Here is a 21,922-nt window from a genome sequence, read left to right as displayed (position 1 = left end):
TTTCAGTTTTATGCTTTCCCCGGGTTACATATTGTGTTAATATGTGCATGCGGTTGATGTTTCATTGTTTTTGATGCTGCTAAATTGATGATCAATGTAGAGGAGATTATGTATTGTGCATGTATTCCGCAATAGTGTATAATCGGGATAATCTTTATGAATAAGTGTCATATTATTCAAAATTTCTACACAAATGACTTCATAAAGATGCATTATATCACAGAAATCAAGAACATTGGTTTTTCAATAATAAACCAATACTAATGGTACTTTCTTTTTGTTTAAAAGAACCACCGAACCATTTTTTCAATTAGAGTGGAACTAAAACTCCTGCATATTTCCACTTACATTAAACACTACCAAATTGTTTTCAATTATAGTGGTGTCAAAAATCCTTGCATACTTCCAAGCTAAGACAACAAAGAAGCACCACCAATGTCCACTAGCCAACCCTGCACAAGCTTCCAAAATATTAAACTACAACACAACAACCACACCTAATTTTTAGGAGTTATTGCTCAAAAATTTAACTTTGATGTTTGATCTAAAATAATCCACTTAGGATATTACTCTTTTTGAAATATATATTCATTCAATTTCAACATGAAGGGAATGCTTGGTATCACCAACATGAAGAAGGTAAGAACCCAGAAGAAATTGCTTCACACTACTTTGATCCACAATACTCAGATCTTTGCTCACATCAATTCTTAAATACACTATTTCTGTGCCTCCTACACCAACATGAACGTTTTTGAAGCCCATCAAGCACTTTTGTGGAGTTCCATGAATAGAAAGAGGATTGGAAAATAGGAGCACAAAACAATCTCCATCTCTACAACCTATGTTATGCACGTCCACATGAATATCAAAGAACAGTCACTAGCACTTGGTGTTCTCCACTTTGACCGAAGCGTAGGAATTGTTCATTCCATGGAATGGTTTAAGTACCCTTTCATGAAGGGAGAATGAAACCAACTTTGGTGCATAGACCAAGGAAAATTTTAAGGGCTAATATTTGTAGGTGGGCTAAATTTCCATGTTTTTTCCTAAAAAAAGATTCACAAATTTGCATTTTTTCTAAAAGTAATTTCGCAAAATTTTATAGTATAAAATCATTTTACCTTAACTATCATAAAGGTTATATAGAGTCTATATATAAAATCATTAGAAATTTTAATATTTTTACGAAAATATCACCAAATATTTAATAATTTACATATAAGGGCTAATAATATTCACCAAAATTTCTAAACTTTAAGATAACTTTCCATTCTTAAAGTTTTCCCTAGTGTGGACGCGAGAATGAGAGAAATTTGAGTAACTCAGTCCATAGCTGAATGGGTACACTGATTTCCCTGTGTAAAATTTGTAAGTTCAGTCTGGGTAACTAGATGCAGGATCACGACACATGTTCATGTTTGTCATGGGTACTTTTATTGCAAATTCTTCAGGATACAATGTTACAGGAAATCTCCCACCTGCGTAAAATTCAAGAAGGAATTTGACCATTTCATCATGCTAGCAGTTATGACAATGATTATATATTTTTCACAGAATTAGTTCTAAAAGCATTGAAATTGGCATCTTTGGGAATTCGACATTTCTTGGGATTCAATATATTTGAGTATAAGATGAATTTATGGATTTGAGGTTAAGATGAATCTATGCTAGTATAGAAAGGTCAATATAGGCATGTCAATATACCTGGATTGTGCTGACCAAAAATTATGTCAGCCAATGCATCTCCTCCAGCTTGGCCCGGATATCCCACCCACAGAATGTTGCATATCTTCAGATTATCTCTGGCAAATGAAATGTCCATTGGTCCCCCTGACATTACTACTAATATCATTGTTCCTCTTGTTGCATCTATTATGTCTAATACCAATTGTTCTTTTTGTCCATGAAATAATAGGATCACTCTGAGTCCCTCTGCTTCTATTGTTTGGGTTGCTCCTACGATTATCGTTGTGGTATCTGCTTGAGATGTTGCCTCGGAAGCCTCACTTATTAGTATTGAATTTGATCTGGAAAGCTACATTTTCACATCCAAGCTTATGTATAGTTGTTGTGTATTTACCTAAACCTTGAAGAGGTGTTATGTATCTACATGGTATACCTGTAGACATATGAGAAGGCGAGTTGGAGAGTGCCTCGAGTTACCAAGATTTGGATGAGAAAACTTATAATTTTGTTATTCATCAATTGTAGTGTTGAAAATTAGATGCACTGCAATGTTGAAAATTGGCATGTGAGATGCAACCTGTTGGGTTGTGTTATATTCTTTCCATGACTAGCCCACATAGTTAACCGAGGGGTTAGAAGGGGGGTAGAGCCCCCCCTTCATTTTTCTGATTGCGTGGGGGGGGGGGGGGGGGGGGGGGGGCTCACAGGGGGTTTGAGGGGTGCAGGTAACCCTATGTTAGGTTGGGCAGACCTACCTATGGTTTTGTGCATGATTTGCGCACATGGTTTTGGACGCGATGGTTTTTGGTCGTGGTTTTGGACGTGATGGTTTTCGGTCCATGGTATTGGATGCTTCAACATGTATAAATATGTATTGTAACATTGAAAGGAACATAATGAAAAATCAAACTGGTAGTCCCAGTTTTGGGATCAAGGGGAAAATCTTTGTGCATATGTGTTTTATATGTTATGCTCTCGCATTGTTTATTTATAGTGTTTTAGAATTCGTATGCAGGTAATTTTTGTACAGGGTTAAAACCTACATTTGGTATCAGAGTTGTTTTAGCTTCAAGGGGACGCCATTGTTGCGAGGGGTTGCGCTCGGGCCCATGGTATACCCTATTCAGTGGGAGATCTACGAGATTGATTATGGTGGTTAAAGAAGATGGCGAGTAGTGGAAAGATAGAGATCGAGAAATTTAATGGTAAAATTTTTTATTTGTGGAAACTCAATATGGAGGATCTGTTGGTGGATAAAGATCAGTGGATCACGGTAGATCCAGGTACTAAACCAACGGGAATGTCTGATGAAGAATGGAAGAAGTTGGATCAAAAGGCGAAGAGCACAGTATGATTGTGTGTCTTAGATTCAGTATTGCTGAAAGTATCAGGGGAAGCTACGGCGAAGGCTTTGTACAAGTTACGGACTTTGTACCAATCTAAATCTCTGGTGAATAAACTGTTCATGCGGAAAAAGTTGTATAACCTAAGGATGAAAGATGGAGACTTGGTGATAGAGCATCTGAATTCATTTAATACTATGGTAAGTCAATTATCATCTGTTTATATCAAAATTTCAGATGAAGATAAGTGCATTAGTTTTTTGTGTTCTCTACCAGATTCATGGGATAGTCTGGTTATTGCGATAGGTAGCAATGCAACTACCTTGCAGTTTGATGAAACAATCTCGTCCTTGCTCATGGAGGAGATGAGATGAAAAAATATGGAGAGCCAGAATCGTGATGCCTTGTCTGTACGAGGACGGTCCCAGAACAAAAACAAAGATAAGTCATCAAGTGGGAGATCTAAATCTAGAGGGAGATCTAAATCTCCAGGAAAACCTATAAAGGTGGTGTGCTGGAAATGAAGAAAGGAAGGGCACTACAAAAGGGATTGTAAATCTAAAGCTCTTGACAAAGGAAATGGATCTGATGATTCTCCTTCTGCAGAGGCGAAAACCATCTCAGATGAAGGTGGGGATTTGTACTTCGTTTCTTCAAGTCCACATGTAGATCATGAGGCATGGTTGATCGACTCAGGTGCATCCTTTCAGTTCACTCCCCATAGAGAGTGGTTCTGCGAGTATGAGAAATACGATGGTGGTGATGTCTTCTTAGGGGATGATAGGAAGGCTAGAATCATTGATCACAGAAAATTACAGTTGAAGTTGCAAGGTGGAAGGGTTAGAACACTTCCGGGTGTTCTACATATTCCTGCATTGGCTAGAAACCTGATTTCTGTAAGAAAGCTAGATTATGCAGATGTAAAAACAGTGTTCGAGAAGGATACCTGCAAGATGGTTCGGGGAGCACTGGTATTGATCCAGGGAGTTCGGATTAGAACTTTGTACAAGCTGCAAGGTAGCACTGTTGTTGATGGGTGAAATAGTTTTGTGGTTCTTGAAAGTGGAGCAGAAAATCTAGTGATCTCTACCATGCTATGGCATTAAAGGCTTGGACATATTGGAGAGAAGGGCCTTCAAATACTTCATGGTAAAGGTATGGTAGAAGGTATGAGTAATATCTCTCTAGATTTTGATTTCTGTGAAAATTGTGTATATGGGAAGCATAATCGGGTGAGTTTCCCCTCTGGTGGTAAGAGGACGAAACAAATATTAGAGCTTGTGCACAGTGATGTGTTTGGACCTGTGAAGGTTCCATCACTGGGTACATCTGTGTACTATGTATCATTTATAAATGACTTCTCAAGGAATACATGGATATATTTCCTTAAGAAGAAATTGGAAGTCTTTGACAGGTTTAAAGAATTTAAGGCTCTAGTGGAAAACCAGACAAAGAAGAAGATAAAGGTGCTGAGGATAGATAACAGTGGACAGTTTTGCAGTAAGGAATTTGAAGAATTCTGTAAGAAGTGTGGTATAGCACGACAGAAGACTACTCTATATACACCTCAATAAAATGGAGTTGTAGAAAGAATGAATAAGACGTTGACGGAAAGGGAAAGAAGCATGCTCAGTGGTGCCGGGTTAGGATAGGAATTCTGGGTAGAGGTGGTGGAGACAACATGTTACCTTGTCAACAGATCACCTTCATCAGCGTTGGAGGATAAGACTCCACAAGAGGTATAGACTGGTAAGAAACCCTCTCTTTCACATCTAAGGGTATTTGGATGTGATGCATATGTACATGTTCCAAAGGAGAAAAGAACCAAGTTGGATAGTAAATCTGAAAAGTGCATCTTTATTGGGTATAAGGATGGTTTAAAGGTTTATAGGCTTTGGAACCTAGTAACAAGGAAGGTTGTGTACAACCGAGATGTGGTGTTTAGAGAGGTGAAAGATGTTATTAAACATGAAGTCCAACCAAAGGAACCTGAGAAGATAGAGTTTGAGCTTAAGGAGGAAGAATCAGACTCTACAACAGAGGAGGAATCAGAAGATGAAGAGCCATAAACTCCGGGTGTGAGAAGATCAGTTCGAGAAAGAAGGCAGCCATAAAGGTATAGTCCATCTGCTTTCTGTTCAAATTTTACTTTATCTATTACTGATGATGATCCCAAAATTTTGAAGGAAGCAGTAGATTCAGAGGATGGAAAACTTTGGAAAGAGGCCATGGTTGATGAAATGGAATCTTTGCACAAAAATGAGGCTTGAGATCTGGTGGATTTGCCGGCTGGAAGGAAACCCATTGGCAGCAAATGGATGTTCAAGAAGAAGACAAATGCAGAAGGAAAGGTGGAGAAATACAAAGCTCAGTTGGTAGCAAAAGGTTATTCCCAGGTGTCGAGAATTGATTTTGGTGATATTTTTTCTCCTGTTGCCAAGGTAACTTCTATTAGATTACTTTTATCTGTTGCTACTGCTTTCGATTTTGAGGTAGAACAGATGGATGTGAAGACAACATTTCATCACGGGGATCTGGAAGAGGAGATCTACATGAAGCAACCTGAAGGCTTTATGGTGAAGGGTAAGAAAGAACTGGTATGCAAGTTAAAGAAGTCTCTGTATGGGTTAAAATCGTCGCTAAGGATGTGGTATCATAAATTTGATACATTTATACGAGGACTTGGCTTCACCAGAAGCAAAGCAGATCAATGTGTGTATTTTAAATTAATTGGTGACCATGTTATTTATCTGTTCTTGTATGTGGATGGTATGTTGCTGGTTGGAAATGACAAGGAAATTATCTAGTATTTGAAGACCCATTTGTCCTCCAAATTCGAAATGAAAGATCTTGGTGCTGCAAACTATATTTTGGGCATGGAAACTAAAAGAGATCGGACAAAGCGGAAGCTCTGGTTAAACTAGAGGAAGTATATGTCTAGAAAATATTACAGAGGTTTAATATGCAAGATAGTAAACCAGTGAAGGTTCCTATTCCTGTAGATGTAAAGTTATCTGCTGAACAGTGTCCCAAGACACAAGAAGAGGAAGAAGACATGTCCCGTGTTCCATATGCAAGTGCAGTTGGTAGCCTGATGTATGTGATGGTCTATACTAGACTAGACATTGCACATGCAGTGGGAGTATTGAGCATGTTTATGTCAAAACCAGGGAAGGAGCACTGGACAACAGTGAAACGGGTTTTCAGGTATTTGTGGGCACTAGTGATTATGGTTTTTGCTACCAAGGAAGACAAGGATTGGACAGAGTGTTGGATATTCATGGCTTTGTTGATGCAGATTGGGCTGGAGATTTGGATCAGAGAAGATCTACAAGCAGGTATGTGCTTAACCTATTTGGAGGTGTAGTCAGTTGGATGAGTAAGAAACAAGCTGTAGTGGCACTATCAACTACGGAGGTAGAATACATGGTAACCACTCATGTAAGCAAGGAAGCAGTTTGGTTGCAGAGATTGTGTTCAAATATGGGGTTAGTAAAGGGAGCTATAAGGATAGACTGTGATAGCCAAAGTGAAATTTTCTTGGAAAAGAACCCTACATATCATTCAAAGACAAAGAACATTGATGTTCAGTATCACTTTGTGAGGGATATGATAGAAGACAAAAAGATGTTACTAGTAAAGGTGGACACTTTGAAGAATACTGCAGATGCATTGACAAAATCTGTGAGCTCTAAGAAGTTCTCTTGGTGTAGAGAAACAATGGGCATTGCAGGGCTGGATAAATGACTAAGCTTTCTTATGGCCCCCTGTGGAAAGAAAACAACAAGTGGGAGAATGTTGGGTTGTGTTATATTCTTTTCCACGACTAGCCCACGTAGTTAACCAGGGGGGTGGAACCCCCCCTTCATTGCACTGATTGCATAGCAGGGGGAGTCACAGGGGGTTTGAGTGGTGCAGATAACCCCACTCTATGGGACCCTATGTTAGGTTGGGTGGACCTACCTATGGTTTTGTGCATGATTTTCGCACATGGTTTTGGACGTGATGGTTTTCGGTCCATGGTATTGGATGCTTTGGCATGTATAAATATGTATTGTAAAATTGAAAGGAACATAATGAAAAATCAAGTTGATAGTCCCGATTTTGGGATCTAGGGGAGAATCTCTGTGTATATGTGTTTTATGTGTTATGCTATCGCATTGTTTATTTTTTGTGCTTTAGAATTCATATGCAAGTAATTTCTGTACAGGGCTAAAACCTACATTGAAGAAATAGGTACTTTTATGAGGTAATTTGGGGAGGGGCCCAGGTTACCAAGGCATTATAAGCAAAATCATAATGGCATGAGTTTTCATGATGAAAATTAGTAAGTTCCCTACCTCCCAAGACAACCCACATTGAGAATGTGGGTGACCAATAAACATAATTAAGTTGTATCACTAAGCTTAGCCAACTGAAATATAAAATATTATTTGATGGAATAGCTTGGGTACTGAGAAAGTTTCAATTAAGTGTTGGGACTACCTACATAGTTTCCAATCATAATATTGGTGACATCTGTGTTAGGTCCAATGAAAGCTAATGATTTGATCTGGGTCGGGGATAATGGTAATGCTCCATTATTGTTTTTTAATAGAACTATCCCTTATCTTGCAGTCTCTAAGGCAGACTGTTGATGTTGTTCACTAAAAACATCCCAAGGTCCAAGATTACCATAGGGATGTATTGCTGGATTGCCATCAAATAACCCAGGAAAATTTGAACAATGAAAGAGTTGAGTAGAGTTGTGTTTATAAAGGCTTCCTTCAACTTCCCAACCTTCACTATTGCTTCTCCATAATCCGCAAGGAAATTTACACAGTTGACATCCAATCTTTTCAATCAGACACAAGCAATATTTGAATAGTTAATTAGTTCCCAACCACTTATTCTTTACAAATCAATAACACAGCAGAGCTTTCTACTATTTGTACATACTACTGACCAGACTCCATGATATCTGCCACTACTCTCTCAGGAGTCGAAGTCCAAATTTGGGTGTTGTACATAACTTCTGCTGAATCACAGTCTGATACTATGTATCTACATAATAAAATTTAACAAAAAATCAACTAATTTAACAACTGATCAAAACCCTACACTATTTTCTAATAGAAATTAGACACCATTAAGCAACTATTATGGAGTAAAAATTAGCATTTGCAAGCCTATAAATTACCTATTCAATCCCCATTCTCCTCTAATAACTCCATTGAGAAGCTTTGGGTCTGCACAGGTTGGAACTCCATTAACTTTATTGTAAGAACACATGACACTTGCAGCCTGGCCATCAATCACACAGTTCTTAAATGGTGGGTTATAAGTGTTCTCTAGGTCCTGTTGTGTAACCTAATTTTTTCATTCCATATTTGAGATCAAAATCAGCCCCAGGAGCATAAATTATATAACATATGGATATATGAATTTTGAATTGGTATCCTAACATGGTCTATATAATCAACTAATATACCTAGGCATCAAAATGGAAGCGATCAACACCATTCCAGTTATCCAAATCATATGCAGTGTAATGTTTGCAGCATGCAACAACCTTTAATTTGTTAGGATCTAGACTATCTGTTAACTATAATCCCCTCACATAGTTGGCGACATATTGACTAACAAGTAAAGGATCCTCTCTTGGTGTCTCTTGACCTCGTCCCCATCTAGGATCATGAAATGTATTCACATTAGGGCTCCAATATGTCAATCCTACCAATCCTATCTTATACATTGCACAAGCCTCTGTTGGTACCGCCTACACATGAAATTCTTGTTATATTTATTTCTACTAAGTTCAATCCATGCTGAAATAGATTGGTTATATTAAGTAGTAAACTATAAACATAGTGACGAATGCCTGAGAGTTAAAAATTCCAATTACAAATTCATGTGACTATGGTTAATCCTTGACCTTGTCCCCATCTAGGATCACGAAATGTCTTCACATCAGGGCTCCAATATGTCAATCCTGTTAATCCTGTCTTATACATTGCACGAGCCTCTATTGATACGGCCTACACATGAAATTCCGGTTATATTTATTTTTACTAAGTTCAATCCATGCTGAAATAGATTGGTTATACTCAGTTGTAAACTATAAACATAGTGACGAATGCCTGAGAGTTAAAAATTCCAACTACAAATTCATGTGACTATGGTTAATCCTTGACCTCGTCCCCATCTAGGATCACGAAATGTATTCACATTAGGGCTCCAATATGTCAATCCTACCAATCCTGTCTTATACATTGCATGAGCCTCTATAGATACCACCTACACATGAAATTCCGGATATATTTATTTTTACTAAGTTCAATCCATGCTAAAATAGATTGGTTATACTCAGTAGTAAATTGCAAACATAGTGACGATTGCCGGAGAGTTAAAAATTCCAACTACAAATTCATGTGACTATGGTTACTCCTTGACCTCATCCCCATCTAGGATCACGAAATGCATTCACATTAGGGCTCTAATATGTCAATCTTGTCTTATACATTGCATGAGCCTCTATTGATACCACCTACACATGAAATTTAGGTTATATTTATTTTTACTAAGTTCAATCCATGCTGAAATAGATTGGTTATACTCAATAGTAAAATATAAACATATTGACGAATGCTCGAGAGTTGAAAATTCCAACTACAAATTCATGTGACTATGGTTAATCCTGTAAAACTGAAAAATAATCAGAAATTGATTCATTTGGAATAGGAAGAACCTAGTAATTTATTTCTCTTTATCTTCTAGCTTTGAATAACATTTTGTTTACTAATTTTTATTTTCATTGATCTTTTATATGTCACTGTTCTTCTAGAATTATGCCTTACAGTGTTTTCTTTGCAACATCTGGTGCAATTGCTATTTATTTTTAAATGTGATGTTAGGGGACAACATCTCCCCTAGATTCTACAATAATAAAAAAAGTGAAGCAATTATAGACTAAATTAGAATGTTTTTACTTTTAGTAACTTTATCTCTATATAAAGTAGATGTAAATTTAAAGTGGAAATGAAAACATTTTATTTATTGTCAAATTTGAAAGAAAAAATTGGTTATCATTTTTTTAATGTAAGTCTTATTTTATTATTTTTAAATGTAATAGTAGAAGTTGAAAAGTTTTTGGTAATTATTATTTTTTTAATTGATTAAAGTGATTTTTATTTTATTGTTTTTAAATGTAATGTTACAACACGACATCTCCCATACTAAGCTATAGAGAGTGTTTTAGGCTCAATAATAATTAATATATGGCTTGAGTGGGCCTAAAGGTTAAGAGCATGTGTTTCCTCTTAAGAGGTTACAAGTTCAAAACTAGAGAAGAGTATATAGTGATTTTATATTAGTAATTAATACATACCTACTAATTTATTATGATTTATTATAAATATATATTATGTATGGTCTAACTATATTAAATATCAACCAAATAATTTAATATTTTTGGTTTTTTTGTTTTTTATAATAATCTTCAAACTCTATAAAAATGAAGTCCTTTTGGCTTTAAAAATTATTTATTCCACCTTTATACAATCATAATATCAGAAAACTTAGCAAAAACTCAAAAAAATTAGAGTCTTACTTGATATTATAACATTGATTTATAATATTATTAAATTATAAATTAAATAATTAGTAATATTAAAATTAATATAGTTATTTTTTATATCTTAATATTAGTTAATTAAGATTATAAATTAAAGATATATAATAATACTAATTATATATTAAAGATATATATTAATAATTAATATATGCTTATTAATTTATTATGATTTATTATAAATATATATTATGCATCGTCTAATTATATTAAATATCAACCGAACGCTTTAATATTTTTTTGGGTTTTTTGTTTTTTTCTAAATAATAATCTTCAAAACTCTAAAAATGAGTTATTCTACCTCTATATAATCATAAAATTAAAAAATTCTATAAAAACTAAAAAAAAAATTAGAGTCTGACTTGCAATTGCTTAAGAACACTTTGATCTATCTACCAACAATATAATAAATAAATAAAATTTAATAATTAAAAAATAAATAACATATATTGCTATTATAACATAATATAATAAATGCAATTATTATAATTAAAAAAATAATTAATATAAAATCAATATTAAAATGGATTACTATAATTTTAGCTTTCAACTAATAAAAAAATATAATAATATTAAAACAAATATGAACAAAAACATCACAATTTAGTGCGTCATATATTCATATGTGCAAGATAAGTGGAATTAGGAAGTGATGTTGATTTATTGTTTATTTTAATAAGAGATGAAAAAGTAAAATGAAAGTAAAATGTATGTGAACATTATACAATTTCATAGCATTCAAGTAATAATATTAAAACAAATATCAACCAGAACATCACAATTTAGTGTATCATACATGTGTATCTAGTGTATCATGTATTTATATGTACCAGAAAAGTAGGAGTTAGGAAGTCATTTGATGTATCGTATATATATAAATATATATACATCAAATATATGTATATGTACATTGAATTCAATTTTACATTTAAAAATATAATTTAAACAACACGAGAACCACATCATATGGCAATCTGACAAAGCCAAAAAGCCACCTCCTTCGACCGCAACGTCAGTGCATACGTACGTGGATTAACTGTCGTTGTCGATACTTCTTGCGTGCATGAATCAGTGGAGGAGCGTCGCAGTCCGGCGATGCCTGTCCTTTTTGCCAAAACTCCTTTAAATTTAGCGATTTTGCGCAACGTCTGTGGGCCCACTTGGCATTTCAATTCCGCAACCCTGGTCAACAATGGATAGTATCCACAGTTTTAAATACAATGTGCCCGGGCTTTCGAACTTGGAACTGCGTGTCTGCGGGAATTTTTTCGACCTCGCGTACTTTTTTTTGCCCGTCGCCTACGGCCCAACACCTATGGAGTCGCCGTCGCGCTTATCTATCGTTGTTGAGATTCCTGGTTTTTTGAGAATCTATGAAGGCGGAGCGGTTGAACGCTTACTCGATCGGGGTACGGTTCCCCCTTCACCAGAGATCGAATCTGATGACTTGCAAGGAGTGGCATCCAAAGACGTGGTCATCGATGCTGAAACAGGCGTCTTCGTCCGTATCTACCTCCCTCGTCTCCATGTGACTGATGGAATTGAAAAATTGCCACTGCTTGTTTATGTTCACGGAGGGGGTTTCTGCGTCGAATCCGCTGCTTCACCTGTGTATCACAGTTATCTTAATAAAGTGGCTACAGAAGCCAAGGTGATTTGTATATCGGTGGAGTACCGTAGAGCTCCTGAGCATCGCCTCCCTGCGGCTTATGACGATTGTTTCAGTGTTCTTGAATGGCTTGACCGTCAAGCAGAGGCGTTGGATGGGGTGTCTGTCGAACCGTGGCTCGCTTCGCACGCAAATTTTAGCAAGGTGTTCGTGGCAGGTGACAGTGCCGGAGCCAACATCGTGCATCAGATGGGAATACTTGCGAGTGGAAGGAATTGGGATGGCCTGCGTTTCCAAGGGGCCATTCTGGTTCACCCCTTCTTTGACGCAGAAGAACGAATCGAAGGCACGGGGGCGGTGGCGGAGGGTTTTAAAAAGATGTCGTATGCACTATGGAGCATCGTCCTCCCTGCAGGAGCCGATATGGACCACCCCTTTTCTAACCCGATGGGACTCCGTTCTCCTGATCTGTCGACTCTGGTGTACGAACGAATGGTTGTATTCGTGGCAGAGAAGGATCTGCTGACAGGTCGCGCTGTTTCGTACTACGAAGCTTTAAAGAAGGCAGGCAAAGATGCCGATTTGGTGATGACGGAAGGCGAAGGCCACGTGTTCCATCTCATCAATCCCAATTCTGAGAATGCGCCCATCATGTTGAAACGTATTTCGGATTTCATGCATTTCTCCTCTGATTAGTCTAACAGCTCACAGAATCTTTCCGTATAAAGAGCAAATCCTATATATGTGGCTTTGGGTTATTTAATTGTTTTTGCTTTAAAGTGTAGAAAAGATTAAACAAATTAGTTGTCTGTAGAGGTTATGCAGAGGTTATAAACTAGTTTGGATGGTATATTTTTGGTCAGGATTTAGTAAAAAAAATTCAAAAATCAGAATGCTTGGAGTGTTTGAATTGTTTTTATGGTGGAAATGAGTTCAGCATCATTAAAAACTTTTACGACACTTAAAATTTTAAAGTTTAACAGTTATAACCCAAAATTTCAAAAAAATCTACTGAAATTTATCATTATCTTACCATAATTTCTATTATTTTCCAAAAAACTAATTTGTGAATTCTTTAAACTATGTTTTATTTTATTGTCCTACTACTTATATGACTTATATAACTGTAGATTATTATAATTATAATTATAATTTTTTTTAGTAAAAAATATAAACACAAATAAAATTACTATATAAAATAATTTAGTTATTAATTTTTTTTATTTAATTTTAAATATACAACTTAAATTTCTAAAATATTAAATTTATTTATATATTTAAAAACACATTTTAAATAAATAAATATCAAATTTACTTTAAAATTATATTATCAAACTTTAAAAAATCCAATATGGGAGTGAATTGAACCGTTAAAAATATATTACAAATATGTGACGATAATATCATTCTAATACACCATATCTTTTAGCAGAGAGTCATGTCATTCTAATACACATCTTGTAGAAAAGAGTCAGTCTTTACTCTCAAATTACTTTGATGTAGCTGTGAGATTGATTCCTTCCTCCAGGACCGAGGTTGATGGATCCATCATTTCCGGTCTGTCGGTCTCTTGCTTCTCTTGATTGTACTATATTTTACTTAATAGAATTAGTCTTTACCGATAAAAAAAAAACCATATCTTTTAGAAAATTATATCATAAAATACAATAATGATTTTTGAAATGTGGTTTTTACAATTCAGTGGTATGGAGAAGAAGAAGATGTGATGTTACGATATAAAATATAATTTTTTTTTTTTGAAAAATTAATAATATATATATTTTTAATTTAAATAAATATATTTATATTAATTATGTATATTTGAAATAGGATTTTTATTATTTTAATTGAATTATTGAATCATAGTGATTTGATTTTTATGGAATATTTTAAAATATTATTAATAGTTGGCACAAATTAAAAGGTGAAATTTATTTTTAAAGCAGTTAAGTTTTTTTTGTCTTTTTAATTAAATTGATTAATTAAAAAAATGTGATATGAACATGTGCTATAGGAACAAGAGTTTTTATGTGTAAATTTAAAATCTCTATAATAAAGTGGGAGTCAATTTCCATCATTAAAAAAATAAATAGTAGAATATAAATAAATTATTTTAATATCAATAAATAAAGTAATTGAAACTAAAAAAATTATGGTCAAATATTTAATGTTGTACTACTTAGTGTGAGGGAGATCTTAATTATTTTCATGCTCAGTATGAAATTGACATGTGGCATATATATAAAAAATGAACATAAATTCATTTAACTCACTATTGTATCATAAATGTTGAGGATTAAGTCCATGCATAAGGATGAAAACTTTTGAGGTGAAAACCACAATTTTTAGTGAAATATTTTATTTATAAACTGCATTGTATACACTAAAATGATTTTATGTTATTAATATATTTTTGAATGCATGTTAAAAAAAATTAACATTACATATTGAAATTTTTTATTTATGACCTACACTGAATTTTTTTTAATACTATTATTATTATTATTATTTTAAATATAACATATTAATTTTATATTAAAAATTTAAGTGAATTACACCTCCCTTTTATTATTCTTATCAATTTTTTTTTTACTTATTCTCTTTGTGGATTGAGATATTTTACTATGGTCCTTCTCTATGAAGTTGATATTAATATAAATTTTGACTTTGATATTCAAATAATTTATTTATGTTCTTTATTGGAAAATTAAGAATTATATATTTTTAACATTTAAAAGAGAAAATATGAAATTTTTATTACTTGTTTTCCCTCTGAATTTGTTATAAAATTATGTTACTTTATGGATATTGAAATATTTTATGTATGGCTGAAAGTGAGAGAGAAGATTTTTTATATCCCCTTCATACTACGTTGTAATATCAAGGAGTGGCATCCAAAAACATAGTAATTGATCCTCAAGCATATGTCTTGTTTGTCTCTACCTCCCTTGCACTAGAGGCCAAGGATGGAAAAGGCAGAGTCCTAGTGCTTGTGTACATTCACAGAGGGGGTTTCAGAATCAAATTTGTTACTTCACTTGTGTATTAGAATTATCTTAGTAAGTGGCTATAAAATCCAAGGTGATTTATATATTGATGGAGTATCAAAGAGCTCCTAAGCATTGCCTCCCTGCTACTTTTGATGTGTGTTTCAGTGTTATTGAATTGATTGATTTCCCAACAATGGAACTGTAAAAGGTACCTATGGATCTGTGGCTCAATTCACACACAATTTTCAGTGTGGTCTTCTTGGTAGGTGATAGTATTGAAGATAACAATGTGCATCAGGTGGGAATCCTTACAAGTGGAAAGAAATGGGATTGCATATGTTTCTAAGGGACCATTTTGATTCACCCCTTCTTTGACACATAAGAAAAAATACACATAATTAGGACAAGCTCAACCTAAGGATGGCCTACACTCACAAATTGATTCATTCAATTGTAGAATTTCCCACTGTAGATCACGTGATAATGCAATATACTAAAGAAAAATACTTGATCTACTTCTACAAACAAACTTGCGGAAGGTTAATCGATTTTGAGCAAGATCAAATAGAACACATATAGCAGAGAATAAGAAATCAATCACACATGAACACAAAAGAATACTCTGGGGAAAGCCTCAATGAAAAACCCCAATCTCTGTATTATCATACAAGTGGAAATATGTCTGGATTACACAAAGCTTTAGCTCACAAGCTATCCATCTCTTAGTACAATCCCTCAATGCTACTCATAGACTGAATAGACACAACATATGCCTTCTCTCAGTCCTCCAAGCCTCATATTTCCTTGCGCAGTTTCTCCTAGGTCCTCTGGTTACCACCTGTATGAATTGACCTCTCACACATCTCACCAAACTCAGAAGTAACTGCGTAATCTCCAAGGAATGAATTCCTTTTCATGCAAGAGATATCCTCAATGGAATATTCCTACAATTGATAGTACACTGTCCCATCATCAGATCTCAACTGGGTCTCTCACTGAACTGACATGCATGAATCATTTATGAGAGAATATTCAGTTATCTAAAGTGCAGTAATTACATGCATGGATGCATTAACTAACTGAACTCACAATCAGTTCCACAAACTATTGGAACTAATCTAACTGGACTTAACTCAGTTAACTAAGCTAACTAATTACAAATCAAAGTACAACTCATCCTGATCACTTTAATTAAGGGATAACTTCCTCAATCAAAGGGAAAATTGTTGCATGTCTTCACATCGACTTCATGTTTGATTTTATCCAACTAATTAACTCAAGATGAATTAATTATTTATTTTTCAAACAACTACTAAGATTAAATTCGAATTTTAGTACTCAATTTTAATTCAGGGACTAACTAAAATTGGATTGTATCTCGAAATGCTATTTATAGCAATGTTATTTTTTGCACTTCTATATTTAGCATTTCTTGTTGCTATTTTCAACACTCCCTCTCAACAAGAAAGGGATTATCTCTCACCCCAATCCTGTTTCTGTGGAACTTGAACTTCCATTTTGACAATGCCTTAGTCAAAATATCTGCATCATGTTCCTTGGTCGAAACATACAACAACAACATGATCCTCTTCACCACATAGTCTCGAAGATGATGATACCAGATATCGATGTGCTTGGATCTGTCATGAAATATTGGATTCTCAGAGAGTTTGATACAACTTTGATTATCGCAATAGATCACAGTTGGATCCATCCTCTGATTAAACAATCCTGTTAGCTCTGCTTCACAATTCGGTATTTGTTGGGTCAAAGACATCATGGCCGTGTGTTTTTTGTAAAAAGAGATCTTGCAGCACTTCATTTTATCCTTTCCCCTTCACTTGATTTATACCCTTATAACTCCCGCTACCCTGTTTTACACCCACCTTTAGCATAAAAGTCATGTTTCCTTAGCCCTGCTGCATGTGCTTCCTCCGTTTCACCTCTATATTTCTTTGAAAGCTTACGATCTGTCGGCCCCATAAGCGTGAAGCCTAAACCCACATGACCATATCCATATGGCCACGCGCGGTTATCATAGCTATCTCTGTCACATCAATCAAAGCACATGTTTTAAATCTTGGCCGTCCAATCTTTTCCCACAAGATCCAATGCTTTTCGCAACTCCTGCTCCCGTAACCTGTATGTATGTTAGTCAGCGGGGAAAGCAGTTTCCCGCGAGTCACGTCCACCATGCGTCAACGTTTGAGTGGTATCGTGCCCCCGCATATGGATAGCACCCGCCTCCGATAAGCAGTGCAAGGAAACCGCTTACCGCCGTCCTGTACGATCCCCACGCATTATTGCCCGCGTATCTTCTGCTTCCGTTAACCGTCAAATTTGTCGCATTCACATCCAACGGCCCTCGTTTCTCCATCCATATTTCCTCCTGATAGCTCCTTCCGATTTGATCTCCGCCGTTCATCTGTTGGATCCGACGGCCATTAATTATTCTCGTCCTGTGCACGCCTCTGCTATACTGTCTGTACCACTCTCGACTGCTCTCTGCTGCCAAAGAATGAAGGCGATCACCTACCTGTACCTGGCGCAGTTATTCCTCAGCGATTGCATTTAACAGAAAGCATGGCCGAGGATGGAGAGTACAGAGCTCGAGAAGATAAACGCGATTATTAGCTATGGAGATTATTTCAGTCAGCACTCCGCCTACTCAGAGAAGGACAACAAAATATATAAAAAGGCCAATTTTGTCCGTTAAAGCACACAGTTTGCAGCAGAGACCCATATTAGATTGTAAATGTGGTTGGTGGTCCATTATGACCCCTCCACGCATAGCATAGTAGAAGTGGTTATCTGGCTTGAATATGCATCATTTCCTTCCATTCATCCACCATTTTCCAACATTTTGTTGAGTTTGTAATGTTCCCGAGCATCTCTGATATACAACCTAGGCGAGTTTCTTGGGGTGATAACGTTAATTGGCATCGTTGCCGGGGAGAGGAGATTGAAGCACAGCTTCCCTGGGAGAACAACACAGTTCCAGATTTTGATGATAGATAAGGTCTGGGTACATTTCTGGTTGTAATCATCTATCTAGTGACTCCACTGGAGGAAGACCAACCTTTGGCGACTCCACATTGAAGTTCTGGCTCAGTTTGTGAGACATACTCGAAGAAATCCTCATAAATCACCAGCTAAACTAGTGCCTGACTCTGAGAAGATTGTTAAGTTGAAGAAAACATCACAGAAAGGGGCATCAGGATCAGGTAAGCCCAAGAAATCTTATTTGTCTCTACATGAGGAGTTTTTAGTTGAAAATACATAATTTGAAGACTTAGAGCCTAGTGTTGCTAGTGAACAAACACCAGCAGAGATTAATACAACCCCTTGTTCAGTGAGTTCCCCTTTGAATCTCAGTCTAAAGAAAGTTTCCCATACAGTCCAGAACATCCCTTTGTCTCTGTCATCCATTTCATTGTTTCATACTACTCAATCTGCCAGTATCCTTCCACATACCCTAGTCATGGCAGGCCAGCAAGCACCCACGAAGATAGAAAGAATTATAGTTGCCAGGTATGGACCTCTGGTTTTGCCTATTCCTTTAAATCCCATGCCTGTGGGAGAATATTAGAAATATATGCCTAAGTTCGCTGGCATAGAGGGAGTAACAGTAGAAGAATACATTGAAGCTTTTTATAGTTATGCTAATAACTTAGATATAAGTGAAAATGATGTGTGGATGAGAGTTTTTTTCCAGAGCCTTGATGGAGAGGCCAGGAAGTGGTTCAGAGAATTACCTCAGAGATCTATAACAGACATTGAAGCCTTAGATGATGCATTTTTGAAGCACTGGGAAGATAAAAAGGATTTGCTATATTACCATACTGAGTTTGGTAACCTAAAAAGGGAAAATGGGGAATCATTGCCTAATTTTAAGAAAAGATTCAATCGTATGTATAGTAAGATACCAGCTGAGGTAAAGCCTACACCCACCTCTACCAAACTCACTTATGCCAATGCTTTTGACTCTAATTTCTGCCTATTATTAAGAGAAAGGAGATGTGTCACTCTAGCCGATATGCAGGATGCAGCGTTGGAGGTGGAATCCAATATTATGGCTGCAGAAAAGCTCAAAAGTCAAGCTGACAGAAGGAGGCAGAGAGGTTAGGCTTCTACTTCCTCTGCTTCATCTTCAGAACCTAAATTAGATAAAATGACTAAGATGATAGAGTCATTGGCTGCTGAAATATCTAAGCTGAAGGTTGAGCAGAATTCAGGAAAGACAAGGCAGCATAACACATTTGCTCCAAGAAATCCAAATCCATTCAGAAGAGCAAATGAGAAATTACAAATAATTCATAGGGGTGAAGAATCAAATGAAGAACAGAAAGTTAAAGCTCCTTTCCAAAATGTAATCATGGAGGCGGAACAATTTGAAGAAGATAAGGATGAAATTCACTACATGGAAGATAAAGGCAGTGCTACATTTTTGACATTGGCTACTTATGAAGAATATTTGTTGTAGGAACAAGACAGTCAGGAGTGGGACAGAGAGGTTGTTCTACAAAGTGGTGAACAACAAAGATACAATTTGAGGTCAAATGCAAAAAATGTCAAAGAGAATTTTGCCCGGAGAGTTGCTGTCCAAACAGAGTCACAGAATATCAGATAGAGAAGACCAGCAGCTGACCCAGTCATCCTAAAAGCACCAGTTCAAGAGGTAAGAGGTTCTGATAAGTTACCTTCCTCTTTCAGCTTTGAGTCAGAAGTTCAGAAATTGAAAACATCTTTGCCTCTGGTAGAGTTGGTAAAGAGTGAAATGTTTACAAAGCCTGTCCTTGAAGCCCTTGACCTGGAAACCACACAGACCTCCACTGACTCTGTCAATTTGCAAGATGATAAGCTTGTTGTTGTGCTTAGCCCCATGATTGAACCTGCTGATAATAATTCTCCATCTTTTTATGTCTCCTTGACCATTCATGACAAAATCCTCCACAACTGCCTGCTAGACACAGGGGCCAGCCACAATTTAATGCCTAAAGCTGTCATGGAAGAGTTAGGCCTTGATATCACCAGACCATATCATGATTTATTCTCTTTTGATTCAAGGAAAGTGAAATGCCTGGGATTGATTAAAGACCTGGCCATTACCCTAACTCAGTTGCCCATGAAGAGTATGATGATGGATATTGTGGTAGCAGATGTCCCTCCTAAGTTTGGCATGCTGCTGTCTAGAGGATGGATTAAGAGACTAGGTGGGACACTACAGAATGATCTATCTTATGCCACTGTCCCAGTTTTTGGAGGAGAAAGCAGGAGATTATACAAAGAAGCACAACTGGCATACATCATTAGTGATGAGAAAAATCCTACAAATCATCCCATATATGCAGTGGACACTGATTTTGGAGCATGTATCCTCCAAATAGAAGAATCCCAGAAGGCCTCAATGCAGCTCAGGAAACAAACAAATCAGGCCGAGAAAGAGCAAGGAAGTCAGGTTTGGGAGATGTTCTTTGACGGAGCATGATTCGTATTTAAATAGGAACGCAAAAAATTATAGAGATAACCATAAACACCAATATGCAACGGAAATAATACTTCATTTCATTAATGTAAAATACTGAAATATGCTTACAAACAATAATGGAAATAAACCAGCTAGGGCGATGGTAGCTTATCTTTGAGAAGAGATGTGGCGGCTACATGCCTCTGAACTGTGTTACAATGAGGCTCGAAGGCCTATTTATTGTTGAGAAACAATGGAAAAGCATTAACATTCCAAAACCTAACCTTAGAAGATGAAATGCCAAACTGTGGGCCCTGTTTGGGTAAATTGGTACATCAACTTCCCGGGGTCGTAAGTTTGGCATACGATCTCCGTTTGACGTGTACAATAGCTCGTTAGAAAGATCTATCCAAGCATTACCACTTTGGGAAGGGAAAATTTGGTCTATGGACCCATGTTGCCCCCAGATTTCCCAAAAAACATCGTTTAGGGCCTCAAAACGGCTCCGGAAGTTCAGGACCCGAAAAACTGCTAAAAATAGTAAACTGTGCTACAATTTAGGAAACTGAAAAAAACTGAAAGAGACAGTTGTGGGAGTCCAAATGGGATAGGTGGGTGGCCATCAACATCCACCTGGATCAGAGCATGTTCCAGGGAGACTGCAGGAGTATGGGTGGTGCTGATATCTCCAGAACAAAAGAGCATTCAACTATCTCTTAAGCTGGCTTTTCAAGTCACAAACAACATAGCAGAATATGAAGCTCTGCTATTGGGCCTTAATGTAGCAAAAGAAAGAGGAATCAGGAACATAAAGGTATTTGGAGATGTCGATTTGATCATTCAGCAAGTAAATAAAACATTTCAGGCAAAACACCCAAGGCTGAAAGCATACAGAGATGAGGTATGGAGACTCAAAGATTCTATTGATTATTTATGTATTTCATATATTCCTAGAGCTCAAAATCAGCTTGCTGATTCCCTCGCCGTGTCTGCTAGTCTATTTATCCCTCCAATGCCTCCCAGACTAATTTATGAAGTGCAAATGAAATACAGACCATCCTTGCCTGATAATGTCCACCATTGGAAAGTTTTTGAAGATGATGATGAGATAAATAGGTTTCTACAAGTCATTGATGAGTTTTCTGAAATGCAAATTGACCAAGAAAATGAATCCTTGGAGGAAAGCCACAAATCCCAACTTAGAAATAAAATTGG

General features: G+C 36.2%; 2 pseudogenes; one reads left to right on the top strand and one right to left on the bottom strand.

Moving 5' to 3' along the window:
- Positions 1 to 1,257: 1,257 nt before the first annotated feature.
- On the bottom strand, positions 1,258 to 9,025 carry LOC149239612 (beta-xylosidase/alpha-L-arabinofuranosidase 2-like; annotated as a pseudogene).
- Positions 9,026 to 11,874: 2,849 nt separating this feature from the next.
- On the top strand, positions 11,875 to 13,008 carry LOC149239611 (2-hydroxyisoflavanone dehydratase pseudogene; annotated as a pseudogene).
- The last annotated feature ends 8,914 nt before the right edge of the window (positions 13,009 to 21,922 follow it).

The sequence above is a fragment of the Pinus tabuliformis genome, chromosome 8 (assembly GCF_031772625.1).
Source record: "Pinus tabuliformis cultivar Carrire ecotype Pingquan chromosome 8, CPIR1, whole genome shotgun sequence".
Classification (NCBI taxonomy): domain Eukaryota; kingdom Viridiplantae; phylum Streptophyta; class Pinopsida; order Pinales; family Pinaceae; genus Pinus; species Pinus tabuliformis.
Note: the sequence above shows the minus strand (reverse complement) of the source record. Positions and strands in the feature narration are given on the sequence as shown.